At 50.3% G+C, this 20,413-nt stretch overlaps 1 protein-coding gene across 1 annotated transcript in view; it reads right to left on the bottom strand.

Annotated features, from left to right (window-relative positions):
• Positions 1-1,951: 1,951 nt before the first annotated feature.
• ZFP64 (ZFP64 zinc finger protein) overlaps positions 1,952-20,413 on the bottom strand; it is a 65,771-nt gene continuing 47,309 nt past the window's right edge. Inside the window, exon 7 of the transcript XR_011359705.1 lies at positions 1,952-2,009. The gene's annotated coding sequence lies outside the window, so the exon portion shown is untranslated. The remainder of the gene's footprint in view (positions 2,010-20,413) is intronic.

The raw sequence follows: 20,413 nt of genomic DNA, 5'->3' as shown, positions 1-20,413 counted from the left end.
CATTGATGCTATTTATTTGAACAGGGCGGATTAGTATAAAGAAGGACACAATGTCAGCTCTCAGCTCCGTCTGGTAGCCCGGCTCCTAACTGGTTTATAGCTGTGAAATAATGGAGCGAGGAGATTTAGGAAACTAAATATTTATGCCGGTGGTGAGCGGAGTCAGGTGGGAGGCCTCAGCTCCACTCCCAATGTTTATTGGCATTAGGTGGGGTCTGGGCCGCCATCTCCATCCGTCTGGGCAGCGTCAATGTCATCTCCAGAGCATTAGCTTCCCTCACTGTACAATGTATGGTATGGACACCAGGGACTGTACGGAGGGTCAGAAGGAGATCTGATGATGGATCTCTGAGGATCTGATGATGGATCTCTGTTGATGGATCTCTGATGAAGTGATGATGGATCTCTGATGATGGATCTCTTCTTATGGATCTCTGATTATGGATCTCTTATGATCTGATGATGGATTTTTGATGATCTGATGATGGATCTCTTATGACAGATCTCTGATGATGAATCTCCAATGATGGATCTCTGATGATGGATCTCTGATGACGGATCTCCGATGAACTGATGATGGATCTCTGATGATGGATCTCTGATGATCTGATGGTAGCAGATGAATGGATGGATCCAGTTACCATATAGGAAATGACTAATGTGATAGGAAATGACTAATGTGATACCCCGGTGACATCAGTTCCAGTAATGTCTGCACTAGAAGTGATAACTCTGCTCCCTCCTGTTTGCTCTTACCTTGTGCATGTGGCTCCCCCTGCCTGCTGCATTGGTTACTACATGGAGACCTCTGCTATCAGTCAGCTTTGCTGTACTGCGTCTTTGTGGTGTTTGAGGCGTTACACGTATAACTTTACTGTTCTGTTCACACATTGCAGCTAAAGAAGACAAAGCCGCGAAGGGTTTGAGGAGGAAACCCAGTCTTTCCTTTATAACCTGTTCCTGGCTTTGGCTTCATTCATTGCACTGGAAAACCTGACTGTGTGAACACACCATAAGCTGCAGGTGTTTTTATGAGTTGTTTTTTTTTAACTTGTCCATAAACATAAGAAACTGAAGCCGCTTATTCTGACTGGACGACTGTCTGATGGTAGGATAGAATTGTAAATAAAATCTATACTATTATCTAATATATATGGGGCCGCCCGTCTGTCCCCCGAATGATGAGGATTAACATGTTGGATTTCAGCTGCCGGATCCTTTTATTCTCGGGATGATAAGCCGCCACCAAAGGACGCTCGGCCGCACTGAGTGTGCATGAGGAGAGAGCAGCGGGCAAATACTTAGACCCATTCACATATATGGCTGAACAATCATTATAACTTCTACCCGGTATAAATGTACAAAGAAATCAGTGATAGATAACGGGGAAGATTTATCAGACATGGTGTACAGTGAGACTGGCTCAGTCGCCCCCGGCAACCAATCAGATTCCACCTTTCATTTTCCAAAGAGTCTGTGAGGAATGAGAGGTGGAATCTGATTGGTTGTCGGGGGCGACTGAGCCTGTGTCACCTTACACCATGTTTGATAAATCTCCCTCATAGTATAAGACTATCATTTATCCAAAAACTAAAAATGTTGCTGCGTTTGGCACAAGCTGCTCATCCAGTATCTGTAATACACTTTCAGGCCATGTTCACACAGCGTCATTTTAGGTGAATATAATGCTCATTATTTATGACCTCCATTATAATAGCCCCCATTGTTTTACCCTAGCTGCCATTATAATAGCCCCCATTGTTTTACCCTAGCTGCCATTATAATAGCCGCCATTGTTTTACCCTAGCTGCCATTATAATAGCCCCCATTGTTTTACCCTAGCTGCCATTATAATAGCCCCCATTGTTTTACCCTAGCTGCCATGTAGTAGTAACAGCAGTAATAAACGTGCAGAGAACGCGTCCAGGCGCTGTGTGTGTGAATGCGGCCCTCACCGGTCACCTGTGGTCAGCCGTCTGATATCATCCACATGACTTCTCTGGAGGAACCTGTATTGTGAAACAGAAGGACAAGTAAACACGTTAATGGGGGGTGTAATGAACGCGCCGCATTGTCCCGGGAAGCTTTGTTTTGAAATGAAGAGACGGCAATTCTGTGACTCAATGATATGTGAGTGTGAGTCATCTGGCAGCAGCTGGCGGCCGTCGCTAGAGAGAAACCCTGGACATTCCTGGAGAGTTTGTTTTGCCAGGGCATGGTGGTGGTGGTGGTGGTGGCGTTGTGGTGGTGGTGGTGGTGGTGGTGGCGTTGTGGTGGTGGCGTTGTGGTGGTGGTGGTGGTGGTGGCATTGTGGTGGTGGTGGTGGTGGTGGCGTTGTGGTGGTGGCGTTGTGGTGGTGGTGGTGGTGGTGGTGGTGGTGGCGTTGTGGTGGTGGTGGTGGTGGTGGTGGTGGTGGCGTTGTGGTGAATGTTATCAAATACTGAAGCGAAAGCAAACCCCCCCCCATCCATCCTCCACTGAGCCCGGCCATCCACACAAGGGGCATTATCATATGGTATCCCCAACCTGTGGCTCTCCAGCCGCTGTAGAACTGCAACTCCCAGCATGCCCTAACACCTGAAGATGAGCCCAGCCATCCACACAAGGGGCATTATCATATGGTATCCCCAACCTCCAGCCGCTGCAGAACTGCAACTCCCAGCATGCCCTGACACCTGAAGATGAGCCCGGCCATCCACACAAGGGGCACTATCATATGGTATCCCCAACCTGTGGCTCTCCAGCATTCGCACATCTACAACCCCTCAGATGTCACGGCATTGCTGGAACTGTAGTCTAGAATTGGTTACGTTATATGGTATTTTGGATTAGCGTCTTGATGCCTTTGGCTGGCCGGACACGATGGGAGTTGTAGTTTAGCAACAGCTGGAGAGCGGCAGGTTGGGGGACACTGCCATATCATGATGCACCTAATCCATGTGGATGGCTGGGCTCACCGGAAGATGGGGGCAGCCTTTAGCTGGCAGGGCATGATGGGAGTTGTAGTTTTGTAACTGCCGGAGATCGAGATTTTATTAGTGGATTGTTTTCCAGTATAAAAACCTGTACAGAAATGTAAAGATGAGAGAGGATCTCCGCCCTTACATGATAGAGAGAAGTAACACTGTGAATGACTGGAGCCAATATATTAATACTCTAAACTGGAAATAAAGCGAGAGTCCGACTCACTGTTTGCTGTCTTCTTGTTTCTTTCATTCATATGTCCATAAGGCTGAGGAGGCTTAAAGGTTTGATAGACGAGGGTCCCGTCTGCCGCGCGTGCTGACAGGATTAAGGCCTCACCTTTTACTCCAATGAAGCCCGCCCCTATTTCATGACATCACATATATTCAATATAGGTACATGTTCACACATGCGTTTTTTTCATCCCCAACAAAACGTTGCATAATTTATTATATATATTGATATTGACCGGACCATAGTATAATAAGGGGTGGGAGTCCCTATTAGTAATTTAGTACATTGTAGTAGGACCACCCACTGGACTCCTGAGGCTTGAGAGGACACAGGTTTAGATGGATAAATGACAAGTTATCCTCAATCATTTCCAACCAAACATGATATAGTCAGTAGTGAGTGCAGAGGATGAGGCTCTTCTATAATCGTCCATGTGAGCAGCAGTCAGTGATATAGGAAGCTGGTCAGCGGCCATTGTTTCCCTTTTACACCATACACTTATCGGATCGGTTTAAGGAACCCCGTCCGTCATGTTCCCCTCCTCCTCCCATAGACATATTACACATGTTCCCCTCCTCCTCCCATAGACATATTACACATGTTCCCCTCCTCCCATAGACATATTACACATGTTCCCCTCCTCCTCCCATAGACATATTACACATGTTCCCCTCCTCCCATAGACAGATTACACATGTTCCCCTCCTCCTCCCATAGACATATTACACATGTTCCCCTCCTCCTCCTCCCATAGACATATTACACATGTTCCCCTCCTCCTCCCACAGACATATTACACATGTTCCCCTCCTCCTCCTCCCATAGACATATTACACATGATCCCCTCCTCTTCCCATAGACATATTACACACGTTCCTCTCCTCCTCCCATAGACATATTACACATGTTCCCCTCCTCCTCCCATAGACATATTACACATGTTCTCCTCCTCCTCCCATACACATATTACACATGTTCCCCTCCTCCTCCCATAGACATATTACACATGTTCCCCTCCTCCTCCCATAGACATATTACACATGTTCCCCTCCTCCCCCGCCCTTCCATGGGGAGATGTGCTATTACACATGTTTATGTGGACGTGCATTTGCACGTTGCTTTCTTGGATGTTTACACTGGTCAGTGGTTGAGGACGTCTTAGGGATGTTTATTATGCAGCTATTAGTCCTTAAACAACGTGGACAATGTAGACATTAGAAGAGGATTCTACATGCGGTTTGTTAGTGGTTTTCCTTACGGTAACTGTGCCGAGACCTCCCAGTAATAAATGTTAGATGTGAGGTCTATGTCAGGAGTCTTTCTATACCTGTACACAGCCCATGGGAGTCTCCCCTACAGACTGCCTTGTATTCATTTCTCCTCTTTCTCTAACCAGAGTGAACTACCCTCTATGTATGCTTTTCTCCCCTTCTACAGCCTGTAGCATCTGCCCTCCATTTATGCTCTCTTGTCCATCTACAGCCTAAATGAGTTGCTTTACACACGTGCTCTTCTCCCTATCACCAGCCTGTGTGAGCTGCTCTCTATGTATGCTGTCCTCCCTATCACCAGCCTGTGTGAGCTGCTCTCTATGTATGCTGCCCTCCCTATCACCAGCCTGTGTGAGCTGCTCTCTATGTATGCTCTCCTCCCTATCTCCGGCCTGTGTGAGCTGCTCTCTATGTATGCTCTCCTCCCTATCACCAGCCTGTGTGAGCTGCTCTCTATGTATGCTCTCCTCCCTATCTCCGGCCTGTGTGAGCTGCTCTCTATGTATTCTCTCCTCCCTATCACCAGCCTGTGTGAGCTGCTCTCTATGTATGCTCTCCTTATCTTCTCCCTGTGTGAGCTGCTCTCTATGTATGCTCTCCTTATCTTCTCCCTGTGTGAGCTGCTCTCTATGTATGCTCTCCTCCTTATCTTCTCCCTGTGTGAGCTGCTCTCTATGTATGCTCTCCTCCTTATCTTCTCCCTGTGTGAGCTGCTCTCTATGTATGCTCTCCTCCTTATCTTCTCCCTGTGTGAGCTGCTCTCTATGTATGCTCTCCTCCTTATCTTCTCCCTGTGTGAGCTGCTCTCTATGTATGCTCTCCTCCTTATCTTCTCCCTGTGTGAGCTGCTCTCTATGTATGCTCTCCTCCTTATCTTCTCCCTGTGTGAGCTGCTCTCTATGTATGCTCTCCTCCTTATCTTCTCCCTGTGTGAGCTGCTCTCTATGTATGCTCTCCTTATCTTCTCCCTGTGTGAGCTGCTCTCTATGTATTCTCTCCTCCCTATCACCAGCCTGTGTGAGCTGCTCTCTATGTATTATTTCCTCCTTATCTTCTCCCTGTGTGAGCTGCTCTCTATGTATGCTCTCCTCCTTATCTTCTCCCTGTGTGAGCTGCTCTCTATGTATGCTCTCCTCCTTATCTTCTCCCTGTGTGAGCTGCTCTCTATACTCTCTGCAGTCTGAGAAGCCGTGCAGAATCTCCAGCCCCTGTCTGCTGCTATCTCACATGTGGTTACAGTCGGTGCACAGAAGCTTTATCATTATGATGCCGGGAGCTCGGAAACAGTCTAAGTCTTTGGCTGCTGTCCTGACGCGCTGCGTCCTCTCCTGGACGTTGGAGGTGATGCCCGTCGCAGGCCGCACACTGATTATTCCTGGAATTGTGGAATGAGAGGAATTTGTTTGTGATCTGGCTCTGCGCACGACAAATCCTTTGAGCTCAGTAATTATGCCGGTCCCTGTGAGAACATTCACGTAACATCATTATGCTGTAATCCCCACCCAAACCACAGCCGCGGTGGAGCAGCACCGAGCGCCGCTATTACTGCTGCCCAAAAGCGAAATCAGCAAGTGATGACGTATAACTATGAAACGCCATGAGTGTAGGATCACCGGCCTCTGAAACCAATGAAAGTATTACCCCCCCCCCCCCCCCACAGCACTGCAGGGCAGTATTATCTATGCATGGTATAGCAGCACTATTACCATAGCTTCATATACTGTATACACACCACTAACATATATACATTCCGTGTATACCCACCACTAACATATATACATTCCGTGTATACTCACCACTAACATATATACATCCCATATATACCCACCCCTAACATATATACATTCCATATATACTCACCACTAACATATATACATTCCGTATATACCCACCACTAACATATATACATCCCATATATACCCACCCCTAACATATATACATTCCGTATATACCCACCACTAACATATATACATCCCATATATACCCACCACTAACATATATACATTCCATATATACCCACCACCATATATACATCCCATATATACCCACCACTAACATATATACATTCTTATGTCTGGATACATTATGGGGGTCCCTAGTCTCTGTTCTGATCCCTTCATCCTGTCATGTGGTCGGGGGGGGGGGGGGGGGTCCTCCATCTTGCCCTTCCCTAAGTATTTCCACACCCACTTGTCTTGTACATTTCCAGAAGTTGAGAGGTGACCCCTGCCGCCTCATACTTTATTTAATTGTCCCGCACTTTATTATTGACCTTAACCAGTCCAAGTAACTCATTCCAGGAACTGATATTCCTGCTGACCCCTCGGGGCTGTGCTAATGCAATCAGGAATAGGAAAGTCAGAGCAGGACCCGAAATCAAAGGGCAAGGGAAAGCTGGGGATAAATTACAGCTGCTAGAAAGAAATCACCTTTTCACCTTGGCCGCTCTATTCTTTCCAGTTTACAGTCATAATTCAGCAGCACCTACAACATTTGTCATTAATAAAGATCCCCGAGTGAACATGGCTGATGGATTAACAAGTCCTGGGGACCATGCGAGATACGCCACATAAGCGGGGGCCCTGCGAAATCTCATTTCCTTCCTATATCGCCATCCAAGAAAGTGTTCAATTAGCAGAGCAAAGTTATGACGGCGCTAAACCTGGAAAAGAATATACAAGAAAATACCATAGAAGAAAGCAAGATTGTACATAAAGGCCTATAAACAATCTCTGCTGTGGGGTGCAGCTCTCTGGATGCACCATAGTTGCTCTCTATGTATGACACCCTCCCCTCCGGCCTGTGTGAGCTGCTCTCTATGTATGCTCTCCTCCCTATCTCCAGCCAATGTGAGCTGCTCTCTATGTATGACACCCTCCCTATCTTCAGCCTGTGTGAGCTGCTCTCTATGTATGACACCCTCCCTATCACCAGCCTGTGTGAGCTGCTCTCTATGTATGACACCCTCCCTATCACCAGCCTGTGTGAGCTGCTCTCTATGTATGACACCCTCCCTATCTTCAGCCTGTGTGAGCTGCTCTCTATGTATGACACCCTCCCTATCTCCAGCCTGTGTGAGCTGCTCTCTATATATGGTATTCTCCCTATCTCCGGCCTGTGTGAGCTTATCTCTATGTACGCTCTCCTCCCTATTTTCAGCCTGTGTGAGCTGCTCTCTATCTATGCTCTCCTCCCTATCTCCAGCCTGTTTGAGCTGCTCTCTATGTATGCTGTCCTCCCTATCTCCAGCCAGTGTGAGCTGCTCTCTATGTATGCTCTTCTCCTAATCTCCAGCCTGTGTCAGCAGCTCTCTATGTATGCTCTCCTCCTTATCTTCTCCCTGTGTGAGCTGCTCTCTATGTATGCTCTCCTCCCTATCTTCTCCTTGTGTGAGCTGCTCTCTATGTATGCTCTCCTTATCTTCTCCCTGTGTGAGCTGCTCTCTATGTATGCTCTCCTCCTTATCTTCTCCCTGTGTGAGCTGCTCTCTATGTATGCTCTCCTCCCTATCTTCTCCCTGTGTGAGCTGCTCTCTATGTATGCTCTCCTCCTTATCTTCTCCCTGTGTCAGCTTATCTCTATGTATGCTCTCCTCCCTATCTCCAGCCTGTGTGAGCTGCTCTCTATGTATGCTCTCCTCCCTATCTCCAGCCTGTGTCAGCTTCTCTCTATGTATGCTCTCCTCCCTATCTACAGCCTGTGTCAGCTTCTCTCTATGTATGCTCTCCTCCCTATCTCCAGCCTGTGTCAGCTTCTCTCTATGTATGCTCTCCTCCTTATCTTCTCCCTGTGTCAGCTTCTCTCTATGTATGCTCTCCTCCCTATCTCCAGCCTGTGTGAGCTGCTCTCTATGTATGCTCTCCTCCCTATCTCCAGCCTGTGTCAGCTTCTCTCTATGTATTCTCTTCTCCCTATCTCCAGCCTGTGTCAGCTTCTCTCTATATATGCTTTTCTCCCTATCCACAGCCTGGACATAAAGCCCTATAAACAATCTAAGTTTTGTGTTGCAGCTCTCTGGATGCAGCCTGCAGTGTAAAGTATGGTGGATTGTATTCTGCACCCAGGGACATGCATACAGGTGAGGACAGTTTCTTCTCTTCTCTATGATACATACACTTGCTCCTATAGATCGGCCCGTAGGGGCTTTAGTCACTTCCTATAGATCCTGATCCAGCACATGGCCCTTCTGAAATACTCTGTGCTGCTGGAGGGATAGTCCCAGCCTGCTCTACAGTGAGAGGCCAGCTTCAGATACATTCTTCTCAGATATAATGATCCAATCTGAAAGCATCAGACAGATCAGGATGGATACGTGTGTCCGTGACGTGAGCGCATCCATATTATGCCCGTCCCCCCACATGAAGACGTTTGCCCTCCCTGGTTCCCCTGCTGTAAGGAGCGGCTGGTAACTAAGGGTTAACATCTATTTCTTGTCATAAAAGCTTTGATAGGTTTAAGCCATCTGGTCACATTGAAAGAAACTCATAAAAAGCCCCTATTCCTCCCCCCTCCCCTATTAGGGTCAGAGGTCATCTTCTTCTTTGGGTCAAGGGGCCTAGAAGGGTTCTCTGTGTATCCCGGCCGCACAAAACACTTGTCAGGAAGGATTATTGACAAATTATTGGACATTCCTGTTAAACAAGTTACACGGAGTAAAAACTGCAGAAGGGGGGGGGGCAGTCCGAGTATAATGGTCCTGAGTATACAGAGGGTGGCTGAGGCCTGATCCTCCATGGATAAGTATACAGAGGGTGGCTGAGGCCTGATCCTCCATGGATGAGTATACAGAGGATGGCTGAGGCCTGATCCTCCATGGATGAGTATACAGAGGGTGGCTGAGGCCTGATCCTCCATGGATGAGTATACAGAGGGTGGCTGAGGCCTGATCCTCCATGGATGAGTATACAGAGGGTGGCTGAGGCCTGATCCTCCATGGATGAGTATACAGAGGGTGGCTGAGGCCTGATCCTCCATGGATGAGTATACAGAGGGTGGCCGAGGCCTGATCCTCCATGGATGAGTATACAGAGGGTGGCTGAGGCCTGATCCTCTATGGATGAGTATACAGAGGGTGGCTGAGGCCTGATCCTCCATAGATGAGTATACAGAAGGTGGCCGAGGCCTGATCCTCCATGGATGAGTATACAGAGGGTGGATGAGGCCTGATCCTCCATGGATGAGTATACAGAGGGTGGCCGAGGCCTGATCCTCCATGGATAAGTATACAGAGGGTGGCTGAGGCCTGATCCTCCATGGATGAGTATACAGAGGATGGCTGAGGCCTGATCCTCCATGGATGAGTATACAGAGGGTGGCTGAGGCCTGATCCTCCATGGATGAGTATACAGAGGGTGGCTGAGGCCTGATCCTCCATGGATGAGTATACAGAGGGTGGCTGAGGCCTGATCCTCCATGGATGAGTATACAGAGGGTGGCTGAGGCCTGATCCTCCATGGATGAGTATACAGAGGGTGGCCGAGGCCTGATCCTCCATGGATGAGTATACAGAGGGTGGCTGAGGCCTGATCCTCTATGGATGAGTATACAGAGGGTGGCTGAGGCCTGATCCTCCATGGATGAGTATACAGAAGGTGGCCGAGGCCTGATCCTCCATGGATGAGTATACAGAGGGTGGCTGAGGCCTGATCCTCCATGGATGAGTATACAGAGAGTGGATGAGGCCTGAGCCTCTAAAGATGAGTATACAGAGGGTGGATGAGGCCTGATCCTCCATGTATGAGTATATAGAGGGTGGCTGAGGCCTGATCCTTCATGTATAGCCAGGCAGCTAGAGAGTCTAACCAGGCCAGTCTTATGGCTGAGGCCTGATCCTCTAAGGATGAGTATACAGAGGGTGGCCGAGGCCTGATCCTCTATGGATGAGTATACAGAGGGTGGCCGAGGCCTGATCCTCCATAGATGAGTATACAGAGGGTGGCTGAGGCCTGATCCTCCATAGATGAGTATACAGAGAGTGGATGAGGCCTGATCCTTCATGGATGAGTATACAGAGGGTGGCCGAGGCCTGATCCTCTATGGATGAGTATACAGAGGGTGGCCGAGGCCTGATCCTTCCTGGATGAGTATACAGAGGGTGGATGAGGCCTGATCCTCCATGCATGAGTATACAGAGGGTGGCCGAGGCCTGATCCTCCATGGATGAGTATACAGAGGGTGGCCGAGGCCTGATCCTCCATGGATGAGTATACAGAGGGTGGATGAGGCCTGATCCTCCATGGATGAGTATACAGAGGGTGGATGAGGCCTGATCCTCCATGGATGAGTATACAGAGGGTGACTGAGGGCTGATCCTCCATGGATGAGTATACAGAGAGTGGATGAGGCCTGATCCTTCATGGATGAGTATACAGAGGGTGGCTGAGGCCTGATCCTCTATGGATGAGTATACAGAGGGTGGATGAGGCCTGATCCTCCATGGATGAGTATACAGAGGCAGGGCCGTATTTACCACTAGGCACCCGTGGTCCGGTGCCTATGGCAGCATCTTGCAGGGGGGCAGCACCAGGGAGCAGGGGGACAGAAAAAACACATTTTTTTTGTTTTTATTTTTTTAGTTTCCCTCCTCCTGTTCAGACTTGCCAGTAAATCTGGTGTCTTTTCCAGGGGGGTGGGGGGTATGGTGGGATTGGTCAGGTCTGGTATCGCCAATAGGTGCGTGTAGATGGGGCGTCTTCAGGTTTAGTGCCTAGGGCAGCAGCAGCTGTTAATACAGCCCTGTACAGAGGGTGGCTGAGGCCTGATCCTCCATGGATGAGTATACAGAGGGTGGCTGAGGCCTGATCCTCCATGGATGAGTATACAGAGGGTGGCTGAGGCCTGATCCTCTATGGATGAGTATACAGAGAGTGGATGAGGCCTGATCCTCCATGGATGAGTATACAGAGGGTGGCCGAGGCCTGATCCTCCATGGATGAGTATACAGAGGGTGGCTGAGGCCTGATCCTCCATGGATGAGTATACAGAGGGTGGCCGAGGCCTGATCCTCCATGGATGAGTATACAGAGGGTGGCCGAGGCCTGATCCTCCATGGATGAGTATACAGAGGGTGGATGAGGCCTGATCCTCCATGGATGAGTATACAGAGTGTGGATGAGGGCTGATCCTCCATGGATGAGTATACAGAGGGTGACCGAGGCCTGATCCTCCATGGATGAGTATACAGAGAGTGGATGAGGCCTGATCCTTCATGGATGAGTATACAGAGGGTGGCTGAGGCCTGATCCTCCATGGACGAGTATACAGAGGGTGGCTGAGGCCTGATCCTCTATGGATGAGTATACAGAGGGTGGCTGAGGCCTGATCCTCCATGGATGAGTATACAGAGGGTGGCTGAAGCCTGATCCTCCATGGATGAGTATACAGAGAGTGGATGAGGCCTGACCCTCCATGGATGAGTATACAGAGGGTGGATGAGGCCTGACCCTCCATGGATGAGTATACAGAGGGTGGCCGAGGCCTGATCCTCCATGGATGAGTATATAGAGGGTGGCTGAGGCCTGATCCTCCATGGATGAGTATACAGAGGGTGGATGAGGCCTGATCCTTTATGGATGAGTATACAGAGGGTGGCTGAGGCCTGATCCTTTATGGATGAGTATACAGAGTGTGGATGAGGCCTGATCCTTCCTGGATGAGTATACAGAGGGTGGCTGAGGCCTGATCCTTCCTGGATGAGTATACAGAGGGTGGCCGAGGCCTGATCCTCCATGGATGAGTATACAGAGGGTGGATGAGGCCTGAGCCTCTAAAGATGAGTATACAGAGGGTGGATGAGGCCTGATCCTCCATGGATGAGTATACAGAGGGTGGCTGAGGCCTGATCCTTCCTGGATGAGTATACAGAGGGTGGATGAGGCCTGATCCTCCATGGATGAGTATACAGAGGGTGGCTGAGGCCTGATCCTCCATGGATGAGTATACAGAGGGTGGCTGAGGCCTGATCCTCCATGGATGAGTATACAGAGGGTGGCTGAAGCCTGATCCTCCATGGATGAGTATACAGAGGGTGGCCGAGAACTGATCCTTCATGGATGAGTATACAGAGGGTGGCTGAGGCCGGATCCTCCATGGATGAGTATACAGAGAGTGGATGAAGCCTGACCCTCCATGGATGAGTATACAGAGGGTGGATGAGGCCTGACCCTCCATGGATGAGTATACAGAGGGTGGCCGAGGCCTGATCCTCCATGGATGAGTATATAGAGGGTGGCTGAGGCCTGATCCTCCATGGATGAGTATACAGAGGGTGGCCGAGGCCTGATCCTCCATGGATGAGTATACAGAGGGTGGCTGAGGCCTGATCCTCCATGTATGAGTATATAGAGGGTGGCTGAGGCCTGATCCTCCATGGATGAGTATACAGAGTGTGGCTGAAGCCTGATCCTCCATGGATGAGTATACAGAGAGTGGATGAGGCCTGACCCTCCATGGATGAGTATACAGAGGGTGGATGAGGCCTGACCCTCCATGGATGAGTATACAGAGGGTGGCCGAGGCCTGATCCTCCATGGATGAGTATATAGAGGGTGGCTGAGGCCTGATCCTCCATGGATGAGTATACAGAGGGTGGATGAGGCCTGATCCTTTATGGATGAGTATACAGAGGGTGGCTGAGGCCTGATCCTTTATGGATGAGTATACAGAGTGTGGATGAGGCCTGATCCTTCCTGGATGAGTATACAGAGGGTGGCTGAGGCCTGATCCTTCCTGGATGAGTATACAGAGGGTGGCCGAGGCCTGATCCTCCATGGATGAGTATACAGAGGGTGGATGAGGCCTGAGCCTCTAAAGATGAGTATACAGAGGGTGGATGAGGCCTGATCCTCCATGGATGAGTATACAGAGGGTGGCTGAGGCCTGATCCTTCCTGGATGAGTATACAGAGGGTGGATGAGGCCTGATCCTCCATGGATGAGTATACAGAGGGTGGCTGAGGCCTGATCCTCCATGGATGAGTATACAGAGGGTGGCTGAGGCCTGATCCTCCATGGATGAGTATACAGAGGGTGGCTGAAGCCTGATCCTCCATGGATGAGTATACAGAGGGTGGCCGAGAACTGATCCTTCATGGATGAGTATACAGAGGGTGGCTGAGGCCGGATCCTCCATGGATGAGTATACAGAGAGTGGATGAAGCCTGACCCTCCATGGATGAGTATACAGAGGGTGGATGAGGCCTGACCCTCCATGGATGAGTATACAGAGGGTGGCCGAGGCCTGATCCTCCATGGATGAGTATATAGAGGGTGGCTGAGGCCTGATCCTCCATGGATGAGTATACAGAGGGTGGCCGAGGCCTGATCCTCCATGGATGAGTATACAGAGGGTGGCTGAGGCCTGATCCTCCATGTATGAGTATATAGAGGGTGGCTGAGGCCTGATCCTCCATGGATGAGTATACAGAGTGTGGATGAGGGCTGATCCTCCATGGATGAGTATACAGAGGGTGACCGAGGCCTGATCCTCCATGGATGAGTATATAGAGGGTGGCTGAGGCCTGATCCTCCATGGATGAGTATACAGAGGGTGGATGAGGCCTGATCCTCTATAGATGAGTATACAGAGAGTGGATGAGGCCTGATCCTTCCTGGATGAGTATAAAGAGGGTGGCCGAGGCCTGATCCTTCATGGATGAGTATACAGAGGGTGGCCGAGGCCTGATCCTCCATGGATGAGTATATAGAGGGTGGCTGAGGCCTGATCCTCCATGGATGAGTATACAGAGGGTGGATGAGGCCTGATCCTTCATGGATGAGTATATAGAGGGTGGCTGAGGCCTGATCCTCCATGGATGAGTATACAGAGGGTGGATGAGGCCTGATCCTCTATGGATGAGTATACAGAGAGTGGATGAGGCCTGATCCTTCCTGGATGAGTATAAAGAGGGTGGCCGAGGCCTGATCCTTCATGGATGAGTATACAGAGGGTGGATGAGGCCTGATCCTCTATGGATGAGTATACAGAGGGTGGATGAGGCCTGATCCTCCATGGACGAGTATATAGAGGGTGGCTGAGGCCTGATCCTTCATGTATAGCCAGGCAGCTAGAGAGTCTAACCAGGCCAGTCTTATGGAGCTGGACAAACCATCAGCAGCCAGGACTCTGAGGCACTGTTCACACTAGTAGAATACGGGGCAATTGTGCTGCCATAATATGGATGCAGATTTTGTATTACGCTGGTGTGCATCTAGTCATAGGCCGCCACAGGTAAGTACTGAAGATGCGACACGCTGCTGGAGTATCTGGCTTCCAGGATAGCCGGTCAGTTTAAGGCCTGTCTTATATTATTTCTGTATGGAAGGGGTTAGTCAATTCCCCAATAAGCGCTGCAGTTCAGAGCTGTAACTTTAGGTGCCGTGTTTCCACACATGCGTTCAGAATGCAATCCCAGCATTGAGGAAACCGTGCCCCCAATTCTCACCCATGTTCCCGGGATTATCAAGAGCATGGTTGTGGCCACATGTAGGGACCCAGTGTGGAACTACGGCCGAATAGTACCCCCTAGATGGTTCATTAGTATTCAGCACTCTCTGCCAGGACAGCGTTCAATAGTAAGTACCTATTATCTGGTTTTGGAGGAAGAGATCAGAATAGAGAAGAAATCTGAGTAGAGAAAAAGAGAACGGAATAAAAAAGAAGAGAACAGAGTAAAGAAGCAGAGATCTGAGGAGAGGAGCAGGGATCTGAGGAGAGGAGAGATGAGTAGAGGAGCAGGGATCTGAGGAGAGGAGCAGGGATCTAAGGAGAGGAGCAGGGATCTGAGGAGAGGAGAGATGAGTAGAGGAGCAGGGATCTGAGGAGAGGAGAGATGAGTAGAGGAGCGGGGATCTGAGGAGAGGAGCAGGGATCTGAGGAGAGGAGAGATGAGTAGAGGAGCAGGGATCTGAGGAGAGGAGAGATGAGTAGAGGAGCAGGGATCTGAGAAGAGGAGCAGGGATCTGAGGAGAGGAGAGATGAGTAGAGGAGCAGGGATCTGAGGAGAGGAGCAGGGATCTGAGGAGAGGAGAGATGAGTAGAGGAGCAGGGATCTGAGGAGAGGAGCAGGGATCTGAGGAGAGGAGCAGGGAACTGAGGAGAGGAGAGATGAGTAGAGGAGCAGGGATCTGAGGAGAGGAGCAGGGATCTGAGGAGAGGAGTTACTCCCCTCTGTCTGCAAGTTGTCCAGCAATGAGAGAGTTAACAGCAATCAGGAAGGGCATCCAGTTATGGTCCTTTTACACGGAACGATTATTGTTCGAATTTGCACAATAACAATCGAATTGGAACGATAACCGTACGTGTAAACGCAGCAAACGATCAAACGACAAGCGAGAAATCGTTCATTTTGATCTTTCAGCATGTTCTCAAATCATCGTTGGTCGTTCGCAAAAAAGTTGCAGATCGTTCCGTGTAAACAGTCGTTCACCAATTTAACCTATGTGCGAGATAGGCTTAAACGATCGCAAACCGATTTTTCTATACGATATATATTTCCGTCTAGATGCTGATCGTTATAAAAAAAAATTGTTACTTCGAAATTGTGCGATCGTGCGATCGTGTTAATCGCTCCATTTAAAAGTACCATTAGTGTTCTGTGAGGTAAAATGAAGCACACCTGTGTGTGTGAGGTAGACACAGTGACAGAAAGCCAGATATATGTGGTAACAGCAGCCAGAGATGACAGAGCTGGATTTGCCACAAGTGGAGAGAATTCAGCCCAGTGGAAATGAGATGGATTACATGATGGGATTGGTGAGACCTGTTAGTATCCCCCCTGTGAGAGGCAGCCGGACTGTGTGGGGGCGAGGAAGCATTGAGGCATCCTACTGTTGGAGTTTACTGTACTGTATACACCGGATGAAACCTGTTACAATTCACTACAATTATGTCTGTCTAACTTCATTAGGTGTGCTATAGAGAGGAAACGTTTAAGGCCCCCCTCCCAATACCCCCAGAATCTCAAAGAACCCACAATCCCCCACGCTGCCGTACCATAAGAGCGGCTGTGCAGAACAGACAGATTGAGCCAGCGATGGGCAGGTACTTGGCAGTGTGCTCTGAGGTGCAATGCATGCTGGGAAACGTAGTTTCCCGGACGGCACCATCTTGGATATAGACTGGCTTGTAGAAAAACCTGTAGCTCAGGAACATCAGCAGCTGGAAAGATGGGGCATGTCCCAAATTACTCAGGGGGACTTGGTGAGTAAGACCAGCTAGGTCTGGGACCATTTCATTTTTTAGCCCTTTAAGAGGAATACCCCTTTAAATGGGTAGTCTGGAGAATTTTCTTTCTTTCAAGTCAGAAACGTTTACAGATTTATAATTTACCTCTACCTTAAAATATCCAGTCTTCCAGTACTTATCAGCTGCTGTATGTCCTCCAGGAAGTGGTGTATTCTCTCCAGTCTGACACAGTGCTCTCTTCTCATACAGTAATAGACGACCTCTGTAGGGTCGCTTTCTTCACATTTAGTAATAGACGGCCCCAGTAAGGTCGCTGTAACGCCCGGAGTAGTGGATCCACTGGACCGGCACCAGCGATGGCACAAACCTCACCAGGGAGCGGAGTCTAAGGGGCCGCTGGTTTTCACCAGAGCCCGCCGCAAGGCGGGATGGACTTGCTGCGGCAGGCGACCCCCAGGTCGCTACCCCTGGCTTGGTTGCTGGTGTCGGCAGGCGAGGCGTGGCAGGAGATGGCACAGGCAATAGTCTGCAGATGAGAGAGCACGTGACAGGCTGGACACGGGAACAGGTGGCGTGACAGGGAAACAGGAACCAGGAACGGGGACTTGGGACCAGGTAACGGACAGGACTCAGGAACAGGGACTTGGGACCAGGTAACGGACAGGACACAGGAACAACAGGGAGCTGGGCCAAACGCTATGGGAAGCATGTAGAGGCTCCAACACAGGGGACAGGGCATGCTGGGATTTATAGGGGAGTGATTGGGTGCAACTACCAATTAGGAGCGCACTGCCCCTTTAAATCTGAGACAGCCGGCGCGCGCGCGCCCTAGGAGGCGGGGACGCGCGCGCCGGCCGGCACAGCGAGAGACAGGAGCGTGGAGAGGTGAGGCGCCCCCCGGGGCCGAACGTGTAGCAGCGCCGGGTCCCTGCACAGGGACCCCGGCAGCTGCATAAGATGGAGGGAGGTCGCGGCGGCGGCCCGGAGCACGGGACGCCGCCGCGGCCGTGACAGTACCCCCCCCCCTTTGGCCTCCCCCTCTTTCTAACCTGCAGGAACCTCTTGATGAGATCTTGGTCCAGGATGTTAGCCTCGGGTTCCCAGGACCTCTCCTCAGGACCAAATCCTTTCCAATCCACCAGGAAGAACCTTCTCCCTCTGACAGTCTTCATGGCCAGAATGTCTTTAACAGCGTAGACGTCGTCAGAGACGGCTTGAGGAGCAGAGAACGAAGACTTATCTGAGAACCGGTTCAGAACCACTGGTTTTAAGAGGGAAACATGAAAGGAGTTCGGAATCCGCATAGTGGGGGGTAGGCGGAGCTTGTAGGTGACAGGGTTGATGCGTCTTAGCACCGAGAAAGGACCGAGGAATCGAGGACCCAACTTGTAGCTGGGAATCTTGAGTCGGACATATTTGGCCGAGAGCCAGACTTTGTCACCTGGGAGAAAATTTGTGGCAGGTCTCCTCCTCTTATCAGCCTGATCCTTCATGCGTTTAGAGGCTTTGAGTAATGACTGTCGAGTTTGTTCCCAGATCGATTGCAGGTCAGATAACAACTCCTCCACGGCAGGGACCTCGGAGGATGGAGAGAGAGGCAGAGGAGGACGAGGATGATGCCCGTAGACCACATAGAAAGGAGACTTGCCTGTGGAAGTCGAGTCCAGATGGTTATATGAGAATTCTGCCCATGGGAGTAGATCGGCCCAGTTGTCTTGGCGGCTGGAAACAAAATGGCGTAGGTAGTTACCCAGAATCTGATTGACTCTCTCCACTTGCCCGTTAGTCTGAGGATGATAGGCTGAAGAGAAGTCCAGCTTCACTTGGAGTTGCGAGCAGAGGGCACGCCAAAACTTAGAGACAAATTGAGAGCCTCGGTCGGACACAATGTGAAGAGGAAGTCCATGCAGGCGGAAGATGTGTCGGAAGAACAACTGAGCCAGACGAGGAGCCGAGGGCAGACCAGGAAGGGCCACGAAGTGAGCCATTTTGGAGAAGCGGTCCGTCACCACCCAAATGACTGTATTGCCCGCAGATGGAGGTAGGTCTGTGATAAAATCCATCCCAATGTGGTGCCAGGGATGGTCCGGGACTGGCAAGGGTAAAAGTAGGCCGGCAGGTCTTTGACGGGGAGACTTATTCCTGGCACAAACTGCACAGGAAGCCACAAAATCCTTGACATCCTGGAGGAGATTGGGCCACCAGTAGTGACGGGAGATCAATTGCCCGGTCTTTTGGGTTCCTGGATGCCCGGCTACCAAGGAGGAATGCCCCCACCTCAAGATGCGTTTACGGAGTGCGGGGCGCACATAAGTCTTCCCGGGAGGCAGTCTCTGCAGAGCAGAAGTGGCAACTGGTACTAGGCGGTCGGGAGGTATTATGTGACGAGGAGATTCCTCTTGCCCCATGACATCGGATGCTCGGGATAATGCATCGGCCTTTAGGTTCTTCTCGGCTGGACGGAAGTGGATGGTATAGTTGAACCGAGAAAAGAAGAGGGACCACCGAGCCTGCCTGGGATTGAGGCGTTGAGCCGATTGGAGGTAGAGGAGGTTCTTGTGGTCCGTGTAAATGTTAACAGGGTGTTTAGCCCCCTCTAGTAGATGACGCCACTCCTCCAGTGCCAACTTAATGGCCAGGAGTTCGCGGTCCCCAATGGTATAGTTCCTCTCGGCAGGGGAGAAAGTCTTGGAAAAGAACCCGCAGGTTCTGGTCTTGCCTGATGTGTCCCTTTGCGAGAGAATGGCTCCTGCGCCCACAGAAGAAGCATCGACCTCGAGAGAAAACGGCCTGGAGACATCCGGGCGGACTAGAGCAGGAGCAGAGGCAAAGGCAGACTTGAGGCTATTGAAGGCTTGTTCGGCCTCTGGAGGCCAACGTCTGGGGTCCGCCTTCTTTTTAGTGAGAGCCACAATGGGTGCGACCAGGGTAGAGAAGTGAGGGATGAATTGCCGGTAATAGTTGGCGAAGCCCAGGAAACGTTGGATAGCTCTAAGTCCCACAGGGCGTGGCCATTGAAGGACAGCTGCGAGCTTGGCTGGATCCATTTGTAGGCCCTGATCGGAGACGATATAGCCAAGAAATGGAAGACTGCGCTGATGGAAAACACACTTCTCAAGCTTGGCGTATAGATGATTGGCCCGTAGTCTTCGTAGAACCTGACGCACTTGTGCCACATGAGTCTGCTGGTCCGGGGAGAAGACCAAAATGTCATCCAAATAGACAATGACGCAGACATAGAGGAGGTCTCGGAAGATATCGTTCACGAATTCCTGGAAGACCGCTGGGGCATTGCATAGGCCGAATGGCATGACCAGATATTCGTAGTGCCCATCCCTGGTGTTGAAAGCGGTCTTCCATTCGTCTCCTTTACGAATTCGGACCAAGTTATACGCTCCCCTGAGATCCAGCTTGGAGAAGATCTTAGCTCCACGAAGACGGTCGAATAGTTCCGGAATAAGCGGAAGAGGATAGCGGTTCTTAACAGTCACCTTATTTAAGCCCCGATAGTCTATGCATGGGCGGAGGGAACCGTCCTTCTTCTGAACAAAGAAAAATCCGGCGCCAGCTGGAGACGTGGATTTACGGATGAAGCCCTTTTGTAAGTTCTCCTGGATGTAGGAGGACATGGCTTCAGTCTCGGGCACAGAGAGAGGGTATACTCGACCACGTGGAGGAGAAGCCCCTGGAAGGAGGTCTATAGGGCAATCATAGGCCCGATGGGGTGGTAGTGAGTCCGCCTCCTTGGCCGAGAAAACATC

This window comes from Dendropsophus ebraccatus, chromosome 14, assembly GCF_027789765.1.
Source record: "Dendropsophus ebraccatus isolate aDenEbr1 chromosome 14, aDenEbr1.pat, whole genome shotgun sequence".
Taxonomy (NCBI): domain Eukaryota; kingdom Metazoa; phylum Chordata; class Amphibia; order Anura; family Hylidae; genus Dendropsophus; species Dendropsophus ebraccatus.
This window is presented reverse-complemented; position numbering and strand designations above follow the sequence as displayed.